General features: G+C 54.3%; 1 protein-coding gene across 1 annotated transcript in view; it reads left to right on the top strand.

Moving 5' to 3' along the window:
- SHISA6 (shisa family member 6) overlaps nucleotides 1-13424 on the top strand; it is a 136658-nt gene that overhangs the window by 11294 nt on the left and 111940 nt on the right. The window lies entirely within an intron of this gene.

Raw genomic sequence — 13424 nt, 5'->3', positions numbered from 1 at the left:
AAAAAAAAACCTGAGAGAGTCAGAACACAACCTGACACCCTGTTGTTGGTCAGGGTGTTGGTGTCAGCCCAATCCAGTCCTCCTGCAGTGACAGATGTGGTTCTGTCAGAGCAATGATCCTGTAGAAGGGTGGAGTTTTCCCTGAAGGTCCAGTGGTGCTGAGATGGGTCCGCTCTCCCTCTGGGAATCCAGTGGTGTTCTGAATGACAGGTTTGATCCAGGCCGGAATGCTGGGCTCCTCCCCCTGGGTGGAGCATCTCCCAATGGGATGATGGAATTGGCTCCTCCCCCTGGGTGGAGCATCTCCCAATGGGATGATGGAATTGGCTCCTCCCCCTGGGTGGAGCATCTCCCCATGGGATGATGGAATTGGCTCCTCCCCCTGGGTGGAGCCTCTCCCCATGGGATGATGGAATTGTATCAGCCCTGCAGTGAGCCTCGATGGCCCATGGACAGCAGATATTCCCTGGAGGGAGGATGGGTCCTGGAGGGGATGAAGAACACTGTGCCAGCTGGATTTAACAGCAGATATCCCCCCAGAGTGATGAGGGATAGGTCCTGGAAGGGATAAAGAACCCTGCCCCAGATGGATTTAACAGCTGGCAAATAGAATACACACTTTTGGTTACACATTGCAACCCGAGACGGTTAGAAAGCAGCAGAACAGCACCCCGTGCTACAGCAGCAGGGCTTTGTAAAGCTCAAATCAGCAAAATCAGCATGTCACCGGGTTTTGCTGCTGGTGCCTGCGGGGGAAGGCTCTGAAGGAAGGCAGTGGGAGCTGTGGGCTCAGCTGGGAGGGCTGGGGCTGGGCTGTGACTGGAGGGTTCGGTGCGATGTCCCCGAGGGCTGGGACCAGAGATCAAGGCAAAGAGGCTCAGAAGGGACAGGCAGGATGTGAATAATTCCCAGCCTCTGCTTGGGCTGTGTGAGGGGAGAAAAGCCATCACAGCGCTGCTGGAACGGGCAGGAGTGCAGGAATAGGAGATTTCCCCAAAGCCAGGCACAAAGAGAGCCCAGCCTCCCTTGCCTGGAGCAGCCAGCTGGACCGAACCCTCAGCAGCTCCTGCCAGAGCTGGGAAAAGGGAGAACTTGCCCAAATTAACTTGTTCCTGGCTCAGCTGTGGCCACCATCAGCTCCCAGGTCCTGGCAGACAGAAAGCTGATCTCTTGCAGAGGTGACGAGCTCATAAAACAGCTTTACAGGTAACGTTTGCTTGTAACGTTTGCTTGTAATGTTTTATGGTCAGAGCAGGGCAATGCTCTGTGTTTGTACTCATTTACTCAACTAAACGTGAGATTATCATTGGGATTAGGAAATTGCACAAGTGGGTGCTAAAATCTTTCAGTTGGGAAGAAGTAAAACTTGGGGAACAAGTATGTTGTCCTAGCTAAAATAGAATGAAGCTGGGCAGCCCTGGCGTGGGGTAGAAAATCACCAGTGCTTGTTTGCTGGGGAGAAGGGGAAGAAAAGGAAGAAAATAAAAAGAAGCAAAGAGGGACAGCTGGAGGAAAAAGAGGCAGAAATATGGAACAGCAGGATCCAGGCAAGGCACTGCTCACTGGTGCTGCAAATTGGCTCAAGGAGCCCACAGCTGGAGGGGTTTTTGTGGGAAGCAGCTGCTCTGGTGGCTGTGGATGGTGTGAGGAGCCCAGAGGAGGAGAGGTTGAGCAGCCGGGAAGGATTGTCCTCGCTGCACGCCGGGCTAATCGAGTTCGGCATTTGTTTGACTTGGAACTTTTGTTTCCAAACTTATAATTGGAAGGGTGCCCCTAAGTCTTGCTAAATAAACCTTGGCTGCGTTTTCCCATTAGGCTGGCCGGGTGTCAGCGAGCAGGACGATTGTGGGTGACAGTGACAAATGGAGGTGGGCTGTGCCTGAGGCTGCAGAGCAGAGCAGCCTGGGCAGGTGCTGCTGAGGCCAGGGGGGAGAGGAGTCCATCTCCCACTGCCAGCTGCTGCTCCCACAGAATTCCAGAGTGGTTTGGGTTGGGAGGGATCTCCCAAACCTCCTGTCCATGGGCAGGGACACCTCCCACTGTCCCAGGCTGCTCCAACCTGGCCTTGGACATTCCAGGGATCCAGGGGCAGCCAGAGCTGCTCTGGGCACCCTGTGCCAGGGCCTGCCCACCCTCACAGGGAGGAATTCTTTCCTTAAATATCTGATCTAAATCTACCCTCTTTCAGCTCAAGACCATTACCTCTTGTCATGGCACTCCATTCCTTTTCAATTTCTCTTCATCTTTCCTGTAGTTCCCTTCAGGTCCTGGAAGGTCACAATCAGGTCACCCTGAAGCCTCTCCTCTCCTCTCCTCTCCTCTCCTCTCCTCTCCTCTCCTCTCCTCTCCTCTCCTCTCCTCTCCTCTCCTCTCCTCTCCTCTCCTCTCCTCTCCTCTCCTCTCCTCTCCTCTCCTCTCCTCTCCTCTCCTCTCCTCTCCTCTCCTCTCCTCTCCTCTCCTCTCCTCTCCTCTCCTCTCCTCTCCTCTCCTCTCCTCTCCTCTCCTCTCCTCTCCTCTCCTCTCCTCTCCTCTCCTCTCCTCTCCTCTCCTCTCCTCTCCTCTCCTCTCCTCTCCTCTCCTCTCCTCTCCTCTCCTCTCCTCTCCTCTCCTCTCCTCTCCTCTCCTCTCCTCTCCTCTCCTCTCCTCTCCTCTCCTCTCCTCTCCTCTCCTCTCCTCTCCTCTCCTCTCCTCTCCTCTCCTCTCCTCTCCTCTCCTCTCCTCTCCTCTCCTCTCCTCTCCTCTCCTCTCCTCTCCTCTCCTCTCCTCTCCTCTCCTCTCCTCTCCCCTCCCCTCCATGTTTTGGAAGCCCTTCTGGCTTTCAAAATACTTAAAATACTTCTGTCCTTCAAAGGACATTCAGAGGCCATTTGGAGCTCAGACAGAAAGGGTTGGTTTGCTTTTCTCAAAGCGTGGCACAGAATCTTTGCATTTTCCGTGCAGAGCACTGGAAGCGGCACAGAGCTGCTCCCACGGGAGTTTTCTGAGTGCCCTGGGAAGAACAGAGGGGTGCAGATGTGCAGGGTCACCTCATGGTTGTTCTCCAAGCCAAGGACAAAGCACAGATGACCCCCAGGAAGGCTTTGAAGCCTTTGGCGGGTGGAAATCACTCTTCTCTCAAAGTGCTGGGTTTACTAAATCCCTGCGGGTCGGGGGGACTGAAATCCTGCCCCGCAGCTGGTACAGATCTCTGATCCTCCAGCCCAGCACGTGTCTGAAGTGTTCCTTTATCCTCAGTCTCTTCCTGGCTCTGCCGCACTGACTCTTTTTCCCATACAGCTCTCCTGGTGCCACCCCCAGCCTGGGAGCACGGGGATATTCAGGACCACCAGACTGGTGACGTGGGAAAGCCAAATCTGTTGAGGGCAGAGATGTCCCTGTCACCCCTGTGACATGATTTCAGCAGTGAGGGGTCCCCAGGTGTCCCCTATGCCTGGAATTCTAGTTCCTCTGAGCCCCTCCAGGAGCAGGAGGCTGGGAGAGCAGTGACGAGACTTTTTTAGATTTATAACAGGATTTTTTAGGTTTATTTTCTGTTGTTACATTCATTCTCAGAGTATCCAGTTGCGTCTCCAAGGGGATGGATGCAGCTCCAGAGGGGCCAGGGAAAGGCTGAGCACGGGGAGACTTTTCCCAGGGTTAAAATCTCCTGCTCCTCACCTGTGCTGGGGCCCTGCAGGTGTGGAGAAGAGCTCAGAGCCAGGGGTGCAATGAATGCCGCGTGGAATGCAGCACTTGGAATGCAGCAGCCAGCGCAGGCCGGGGCTCTGATTAGCCTGATCTATCTGGGGAAGGCTTTTAATGAGCCCTTTGAGTCAGGCCGTTCCAGAGATGGATGCATTCAAAGTGCTGCTTTCAGCAGAGCCTCGCGCCCGGAGGCGCATTCGGGGCTTGCTCTGAATGTGAACAAACGCAGGGGAGGCCTTGAATCTTCATGGGAATTGTGGAAAACGCCTCCAGACAAACCCAGGGCGGCGTGGGGAGCGCTTCCAGCCCGGGCACCACCTCGGGAAGGGAAGGGGCTCTCTGCCCCTGGCCCTGCTCCCCACGGGCCCAGCAGGGCTCTGGCCCCTTCCTACAGCACAGGGGATCCAGATTCATTCCAGGTTATCAGTGCTTCATCTAAAACCCAAAGGATCCAGGTTCCCTCTTTTCCTAAGGCCCAGGGGATCCAGATTCATTCCAGGTTATCAGTGCTTCCCCTGAAGCCCAGGGGGATCCAAATTCCCTCTTGTTTTTCAGTGCCTTCCCCTAAAGCCCAGGGAACCCAGGTTCCCTCCAGGTTATCAATACTTTTCCTATAGCCTAGGGAATCTAGATTCATTCCAGAATTTCAATGCCTTTCCTAAAGCCCAGGGGATCCAGATTCAATCCACGTTATCAGTGCTTCCCCTAAAGTCCAGGGGGATCCAGGTTCCTTCTGGTTTTTCAGTGCTTTCCCCTAAAGCCCAGGGAACCCAGGTCCCCCTCCAGGTTATCAGTGCCTTCCTAAAGCCCAGGGGATCCAGATTCATTCCAGGTCATCAGTGCTTCCCCTCATCCATCCTTCCCCCTTTCCCCTCTCTCCCTTCCCCCAGATCCGCCGGGCTCTGCTTCAGACTCCTTCCTTTCTCCATTCAGGGAATTCGCGAGCTCTCCCCCAAATCCCCAGCAAGCACTGGAATTAATTTGCCGAGGATCGGTGCGGGGACGTGTGTGGAAGGCGTTCCAGTCCCTGCTGTTCGCAGTTTGCGGTGTCATTTACAGCTGTTCAGGGGAATACAAAGCAGGTGTAAAACCATCCCCCGGTCGTTTTCCGGCCCCTGCGCTTTGCTGTGAGAAAGTATTTAAGGTGCAGGTGGGGGAAGGAATTAGGGAAAGCACCTGGAAAAGGCGCAGAGTGTTCCAGGAACGGCTCTTTGCTTTTCTCCGTATCCCTCTTGCCATTCCCTGGCATTTGAAAAGAAAAGAACAGGCCCAGCTTTGAAACCTTGAGGGTTTGTAGGAGCTGAGGCGAGTCAGAGCCGCTCCATCTGCTTTTCCTGCCAGCACATCCCATGGAACGGAGAGCCCCAGCGCCTTCCCGCCCCGGGAAACCCCAAAAAAGGGTTAAAAATGCGTTTTCCGAGCCACCCGAAAATGTCAGAGTTTCTTTCTCAGAACATCTCGAGGGGAAGAGTTACTGAGTGTCCTGGAACCCGAAATATCATTGCCAAGGGGAGAGGCTGTCCAACAGGGTGGGGAGAGCTGGGTGCTGCTGGGAGGGGGAGCTGAGAGTGTCCTGTGGGGCGGAGGATTTGGGATCCCCACCTTGGACAGCAGCTGTTCTGTGGGGTGGAAGATTTGGGATCCCCACCTTGGACAGCAGCTCCTCTGTGGGGCGGAGGATTTGGGATCCCCACCTTGGACAGCAGCTCCTCTGTGGGGTGGAGGATTTGGGATCCCCACCTTGGACAGCAGCTCCTCTGTGGGGTGGAGGATTTGGGATCCTCACCTTGGACAGCAGCTCCTCTGTGGGGTGGGGGATTTGGGATCCCCACCTTGGACAGCAGCTCCTCTGTGGGGTGGAGGATTTGGGATCCCCACCTTGGACAGCTGCTGTTCTGTGGGGTGGAGGATTTGGGATCCCCACCTTGGACAGCAGCTCCTCTGTGGGGTGGAGGATTTGGGATCCCCACCTTGGACAGCTGCTGTTCTGTGGGGTGGAGGATTTAGGATCGTCACCTTGGACAGCAGCTGCTGTGTCCTGTGGGGTGAAGGATTTAGGATCCCCACTTCCACCATGGCTGCGCACAGATGCTCCCTCCATCCCGTGTCCTCAGGCAGGCAGAGCTTGGAAAGCAGCTCCCAGCACTCACTGGAAATTTGGGACTGTTGTCCCAGGCAGCTTTAGAACCCAGAAACGGAGAAGGAGGGATTGCAAAGGCAGGAGAAGGAGCTGGAAATGCAAACAGCTTAATTGCCCTGCTTCCAAATGGATCTGTTTAACTGCTAAAAAAAAACTTCTTTGGTTATCTTCTCTTAACCTGGCTGCTTTGGCCACCCAAGCTCCCCCTTCCACGGCTGCCAGGGGTTGGGGACACTCAGCTGGGAGAGGTTTGGCTGCCCAGGGGGACAGCCTGTGTTCCCAGAGCCTCCTCCTTCCCTCAGCCACACCGGAGCTGCTGCCTCTGGGTATTGGTTTGTTCTGCTCTCCTGAGCCTTTTACTGGGCTGGGAAAGTTTTTTGGGTAATCCGTGTAAAAGAACCTCTGGGAAAACCCTGCCCTGCTAAAAAGGCACGGGAGACGACAAAACATCCCCAGCACTAATTTATTTATTTGTCAGTGAACTCGGTGGGGGCTGAGAAGCAGCAAGGTTTGCAGGGATTTCTTGTGTCTCACGCCCCAGATGTCCCCCGTGAGTGATGTCAGGGGTTCTGGGTGTTAAAGCAGCTAACAAGTGACAAATCTGGAAAAAAAAAATTTAAAAAAAAAAAAGAAGAAATAAATCCGAAAGTCTGACTGTTGTGGGGAAACCAAGGAGGAGGTGGAGGGTGTGAGTGTGAACACACAGAGAGGATAATGACACCGGCAGGATCCACGACACAGCAGCAACATCCAGAGCCACGGGACTAACACCAGGTGCCTGCTCCGAGAGTTTTGGTGGAATTTGGCATCCCTTGGGCAGAGAGCAGCCCCAGAGCCACAGGGCCCAGCATGGTGCTTATCAGCCAGGGGATATCTGGAAGCTGAAGGTTACTATGGCAACAGCTTTATTTTAATTTAATTTAATTTTATTATATTTTTTTAAGCCGGACTAATGGAAGCTGTGAGCAGGAGGGAGGAGTAAAGGGAGAGATTTACTCTGGAACAAAACCTCCCCGTGCAGCCTGGCCTGCTGAGAAGCCCACAGCAAAGCACAGGGGTGATGTGGAAGTGCACTGAAGCAGGATTTCCTGGCACAGTGCTCCAGTGGGGAAGAGGCATCGATGTGGAAAAAGTCAGGGAATCCTGTGCAGGCTGTACCCAGCACTCAGGAGGGACTGAGGGGCTCTGGGGAGGCTCTGAGTGATGCTGAAATTGCTCCACAACAGCTCCCAGCCCTCCCTGAGCTCCACAGGGAGCACCAGGGCTGATTCCCAGAGCCAGGTTCTGCATCCCAGAAAGGTTTGGGTGGGAAGGGACCTCAAACTCACCCAGTGCCACCCCAGCCATGGCAGGGACACCTCCCACTGTCCCAGGCTGCTCCAGCCCCAGTGTCCAGCCTGGCCTTGAGCACTGCCAGGGATCCAGGGGCAGCCACAGCTGCTCTGGGCACCTGTGCCAGGGCCTGCCCACCCTCACAGGGAGGAATTTCATCCATTTCATTTCATTTTAGTTTAAAACCATTTCCCCTCATCCTACCACTGTCTGCCCTGGTGTTTGTGACAGCTGCGGGGTTTAAGAGCAAATCCTGGGGCTGGTGGGATAATGGGATCCTGGGAAGTGGGATGGAGGGAGGGAGGGAGGGAGGGAGGGAGGGAGGGAGGGAGGGAGGGAGGGAGGGAGGGATGGAAAGATGATAGAGGGAAGGATGGAGGGATAGACAGATAAATGGATGGAGGGATGGATGACGGAGGGATGGATGCAGGAGTCACAGAGCAGGGACAAGGAGCAGTGGGATGGAGCTGGGGTGGATGGAGGCTCCTGTGTCCAGGAGCTCCAGCCTGACACATCTGGCTGATTTCCCAGCTCCTGGCTGTGTGCAGTGGGGGTGGGAATGGCAGAGAAGTGCTGCTCTCCAGACCCACAGGGGCAGAAATGGGGACAGTTTCACACCGTGACACCTAAAGGGGGGAAGGTCAGGCCATGCCCTTGTCCCGCCACGTTCCTCCAGTTTCCCAGCAGCTGGAGCCAGAGCAGTGTCCCTTGTGCTGATGGAACCGAGAGCTCCAGCTCCTCCTTCTCCCCCTGTGCCACGGCCACTCCTCTCCCCTGACTCTGGAGCTCTCCCATTCCTCCATCACCTGGATTATCTCACCAGGAGGGGCAGTGATGGAGTGTGGGAGTGCAGTCAGGCCTGAGAGGGACGACCCTGCCCAGACTGAACAGAGCTGAGTCCCTCAGACCTGAGCAGAGGTTTCAGAGGTTTCCTCTGAGAAAGTCCACAGGGTTTAGATGTTTTCAGATGTGTTTAGACGTGTTTAGGTGCTCTCGAACGTGCTGTCCAGCTGGGATTGACCCTCAGCACCTTCAAGGCTCCAGGCACGGTGAGATGTGGGCTGTGGCTCAGGCCAGCAGGTTTGGGATTTTCCAGGACGCACATTTGACAGTTCACAGTCCAAACTCTTCTACCTGCAGTTAAGGCACTTTAGTTAAAGCTGCTCAGAGTTTCCTCAGGGAGCAAACCCAACCAAGCCCGCAGTCCAACCAGCTGTGCCGTTCTGTCGCTGTGGACAGGTAAAATCATTTCTGCAGCGGGTTTTGAGTCTCCCTGTTTGCCTCTCCGTGTCTTGCCAGATCAATTATTGTTTGTTACCTCCATTAGATCTCCAGGAGAAAGGCAGGAACACAATCTTTTCCTTCCATTAATCAGAGCAGTTTACAGAAAACATCAATTTAAAATGTTAAGGCCAATTTGCAACCCGGTATTGACAACAATTAAATTGGCCTCCAGAAAGTTGCTTTTTGACACTGTGAAGGATGAAATCTTTATAAGCACATACTGCTTGTTGAGCCTCTCTTGGTTCCTGATTGCTGATCCTATCACACTCCATGGAAGTGTAAACAGAGGTGAGGAGCTGGAAGCAAAGCTTCATTAAGAGCGTGCCAGAATCAGTAAACCTCCCCTCCCCTCCTGCTGGACCCCTGCCCAGATATTGCAACTCAGTCCATGCTCTGCTTCCATCACTATCAGCTTCCTTCAGTTCCCAGCTGGGGTTTTTTGGTTTTGTTTTGTTGGGCTTCTTTTTTTTTTATTATTTATTTTTTTTTTTATACTTTAAACTGCACAAAAGTGTACTGGAAGAAATGTTCTCTGCTCTGTCCTTGGCATTGTCACCTGGAGGTGTCCACAGCCCTCAGGAGAGCAGTGGCCACGGGCTCTGAGAGGCTCTGAGTGACCCTTGCCGTGGAAAACCAGCTCAGCCCCCAGAGAATTCCACCTGGTGAAATTCCAGTTCAGTCCTTGGGTGTGTGAGAGTCCCTCACCTTGGTGCCTTGGGAAGGCAGAGCTGGAACAGAGACTGCACAGAGCTAAGAGAATAAAGCACAGATTTATTGAAAGGCCTTTAGGACACACCTTGGGCAGGACAAGAGCCTGGCCAGGGCTGCACCCAAGGTGGACCCAAAATGGTCACAAAATGGACAAACGGTCACCAGGTCTCCCACTTTGATAAGTTTTGGTCCATTTGCACATTGGGGTTTAATTGTCCAATCTCAGCTCCAGGCTGTGAGGTCCCATCCTTCTTGTTCCTCCCTCCAGCCCACCCTTGTTTGTGCCTTTGGGCCTGAACACTTGTCCCAGCTGTCCTTGGTGTGCAGCAGGAGAAGGATTTGTTTTGTGTCCCTGCTGTGTGCAGAGCTGAGTGACACTGACTGTGAGCTCAGAGCTGCACCCCTGGGCACCGCAGAACCTGAAATACAGGGGAGATAAAACTTCAGGCATCAGCCTGAGCTCAGGTGTGGAGCTCTCCCAGACCCTGCACAGGGGAGAAGGAATGTTTACCCAGCACAAGCCGCTGCTGAAGCCTCTGGAAACCCGATTGATGAGTTCTGGTTTGTCACCCACATCCCCAAGGGCTCAGCCAGTGCCTCTCCCTGCCTGGTCTCAGGCTCTGCTCAGGCACACCCAAGAGCTGAGGCCAAGACTTTGCCTTCCCGTTTCTTGCAGCAAATTTCTCTGCCTGAGGCAGCTTCTCCACAGCCCATCCCTCTAGGGCAACTCCTCCTTCTGGAACATTCCAAGGATATTTTCCAGGGGCTTTCAGAGGAGGTTTTCTCTAAGCTGGCACACAGCAGGGAGGTTTGGCTCATGCTGAAGACGATTTTACTGTTTGGTTGTCTGCAAACAACTTTTATCCTTGTACAAGCCCTGTTTCCTTCTTTTCCTTCTTTTGTGCTAAAAAAAACCCCAAAAACTGGATGTGGCACTTGGTGCCAGGGTTTAGTTGAGGTGTTGGGGCTGGGCTGGACTCGATGATCTTGAAGGTCTCTTCCAATTTGGTGATTCTGGGAATTCTGTGAGTTCTGGGAATTCTGTGAATTCTGGCCCTTCAGCCACATTGGGAATTGAGTGGTTCTTTCCTCACTTCCCCTTTCCCTGAAGCTTTAATACCCTCAGAGCATCTGACCTGGACTGAGCACCTGAAAGGCTCCCCTGGGGTTATTTATATGAGCAGCCCTAGGCAGGAACGATGCCCTCCTCCAGAAAAGGACACATCCGACCGCTCCTGCCGTTTGATTTAAAATATTTGAGGAGGAAGGGAAAGGGAGTGCATCTGTCACAATCTCCCTTACAATCAGCGAAGTTAATGGAAAGATTCCCTCTGACTCCCCTGGGCTTTGGACAAGGCTCTGTGCTGCAACATTAGCAAATAATGAAGTTCCCATCTCGTCAAACCCTCCTCTGGAAAATAATTCTAAAATATGTGGCTGGCCTTTGGCAGCTCTCACCCCAAATCTGTCCCTGGGTTTTTTTTCAGCTGTGCCAACACCTCCATCTCTGGTGTGAAATCACTTCCGTGGGGAAGAGCTGCTCTCTAAAAGCAGCCCCACAGATGTTCCATCACTGCCAGTGCCCAGCGCTGCCCCAGGGCTCAGAGAGACCCCTCCCAAAAGCACCGAGATAAATATTAAACCTCACCCTGGACAGCAGCTGGTCTGTGGGGTGCAGGATCTGGGATCCCCACCTTGAACACCAGCTGCTGTGTTCTGTGGGGTGAAGGATTTGGGATCCCCACCTTGAACACCAGCTGCTGTGTTCTATGGGGTGATGGATTTGGGATCCTCACTTTGAACACCAGCTGCTGTTCTGTGGGGTGAAGGATTTGGGATCCCCACCTTGAACAGCAGCTGCTGTGTTCTATGGGGTGAAGGATTTGGGATCCCCACCTTGAACATCAGCTGCTGTGTTCTGTGGGATGCAGATCTGGGATCCTCACCTTGGACAGCAGCTGCTCTGTGGGGTGGAGGATTTGGGATCCCCACCTTGAACACCAGCTGCTGTGTTCTGTGGGGTGAAGGATCTGGGATTCCCACCTTGAACACCAGCTGCTGTGTTCTGTGGGGTGAAGGATTTGGGATCCTCACTTTGAACACCAGCTGCTGTGTTCTGTGGGGTGAAGGATTTGGGATCCTCACCTTGGACAGCAGCTGCTGTGTTCTGTGGGGTGATGGATTTGGGATCCTCACCTTGGACAGCAGCTGCTGTGTTCTGTGGGGTGAAGGATTTGGGATCCTCACCTTGGACAGCAGCTGCTGTGTTCTGTGGGGTGAAGGATTTGGGATCCTCACCTTGGACAGCAGCTGCTGTGTTCTGTGGGGTGAAGGATTTGGGATCCTCACCTTGGACAGCAGCTGCTGTGTTCTGTGGGGTGAAGGATTTGGGATCCTCACCTTGGACAGCAGCTGCTGTGTTCTGTGGGGTGATGGATTTGGGATCCTCACCTTGGACAGCAGCTGCTGTGTTCTGTGGGGTGAAGGATTTGGGATCCTCACCTTGGACAGCAGCTGCTGTGTTCTGTGGGGTGAAGGATTTGGGATCCTCACCTTGGACAGCAGCTGCTGTGTTCTGTGGGGTGAAGGATTTGGGATCCTCACCTTGGACAGCAGCTGCTGTGTTCTGTGGGGTGAAGGATTTGGGATCCTCACCTTGGACAGCAGCTGCTGTGTTCTGTGGGGTGAAGGATTTGGGATCCTCACCTTGGACAGCAGCTGCTGTGTTCTGTGGGGTGAAGGATTTGGGATCCTCACCTTGGACAGCAGCTGCTGTGTTCTGTGGGGTGAAGGATTTGGGATCCTCACCTTGGACAGCAGCTGCTCTGTGGGGTGGAGGATTTGGGATCCCCTGACCCGCCTGACAGGATTCTCAGTGGCTTCATCCATCACAGGATTCAGGTGGGGCTCAGTGTGGGATCATCAGTGCTGGTGGAAGGGAACGGAGAGCTGCACTGGGGGTTGGATGAGTTGAGGTGCTGTGGAACGTTCTGGAAGGCAGCAGGGTGATTGTGCGGCCCCGTGGCTGTCACTCCTCGTCTGTGAGGTCACCCTGTCCCTCAGGAGGCTGTCAGTGACCCAGGACTGTGCCAGCAGCCCTGGGAGCAGCTCCAGCACTCCTGTCCTGGCACACAACCCCTGGGCTTTGCCCAGAGGAGCTGGCAGGGGCTGGATGTGGATGTGGATGTGGATGTGGATCATTCCCAGGCTGTGAGAGCAGGGCTGGCACAAAGGAAAGGAGCTCTGTGTGCCCATGGCTGGGCAGGACAGGCAGGACCAGGCGTGGGCAGCAGTGCCAGTGACCAGGGCGGTGATCTGGGGGAGGGAGAGCTGCAAAAACCACCAGCACCCTCCTCCTTTCAAGTCGAGCAGTTCAGCCAGAGGAACAAAGTTCTGATTCTTTCTCTGCAGGAGAACCCAAAGATCTTGAGACATTTGGTCCTCCCCTGCTTGGACCTGAGCTCAATGTGAATCTCAGAATCATTAAGGTTGGAAAAGACCCCCGGGGTCATCACCCCAGCCTCTCCTGAGGAGCTGCTTTGCTGCCCGTGGTGCTCAGTCAGACTCTGGCAGTTTAGGGAGTGCTGAACTCTTCCCACAAATCCAAATCCTGCTCCTGGAGCTCTGCCCTGTGGGCTGTGGTGCTGCTCTCACACCCCCGCGAGTGTCCAGGCTGACCCTGCAGGAGCTGCCAGCCCCGCTCACTCCGTGGGGATCCTCTCTGTGCTCCCAGCTCCGCGCTCGGTGGCAGGTGACACCTGTGAACATCCCTCCAACATAATTGTCGGAGCGATACTCGGTGGAGCTGATGAAATATTTACCTTGGAGCAGCTGTCAGGTCATTAATGTTTCACTGGCTGCTGCCAGCCCGCTCCTGATTTACGCTCCTGAATTGTTAATGAGGTTTAATTGCGCTGCCCTCTTCACTCCGGGCTTTGCTGGGGCACTTGTAATTAGCAAAGGCTCCTCTGGCCTGGCACGGAGCGAGGGGTGGCACAGCCCTGACCCTCCCAGGTGTCCCCATCCCACCCCTCCAGCGTGGCCTGGGGGCTCCAGGGTCACCCAGCTGTGTGACAGGCTCAGGGCACGCTGGCACTGTGCCTGTGATGGCTTTGGGCACGAGCAGGATGGGAACCCTGCTCTTGGAGCTTTTAGTGCAGCATCAGCCTCAAAACGGGGTTTTACAGAGCTAAAGGATGGCAACAGGTCACGTCTGCCAGCAGCAGCCAAAGATCTCTTTGTCACAGAGCATCTTAAATGTTTCCCAGCCAAT

Source organism: Chamaea fasciata, unplaced genomic scaffold, assembly GCF_029207755.1.
Source record: "Chamaea fasciata isolate MVZ Bird 193981 ecotype frontalis unplaced genomic scaffold, bChaFas1.0.hap1 SCAF_19, whole genome shotgun sequence".
Classification (NCBI taxonomy): domain Eukaryota; kingdom Metazoa; phylum Chordata; class Aves; order Passeriformes; family Sylviidae; genus Chamaea; species Chamaea fasciata.
The sequence above is the reverse complement of the archived record's forward strand: the minus strand, read 5'-3'. Positions and strand labels throughout refer to the sequence as shown.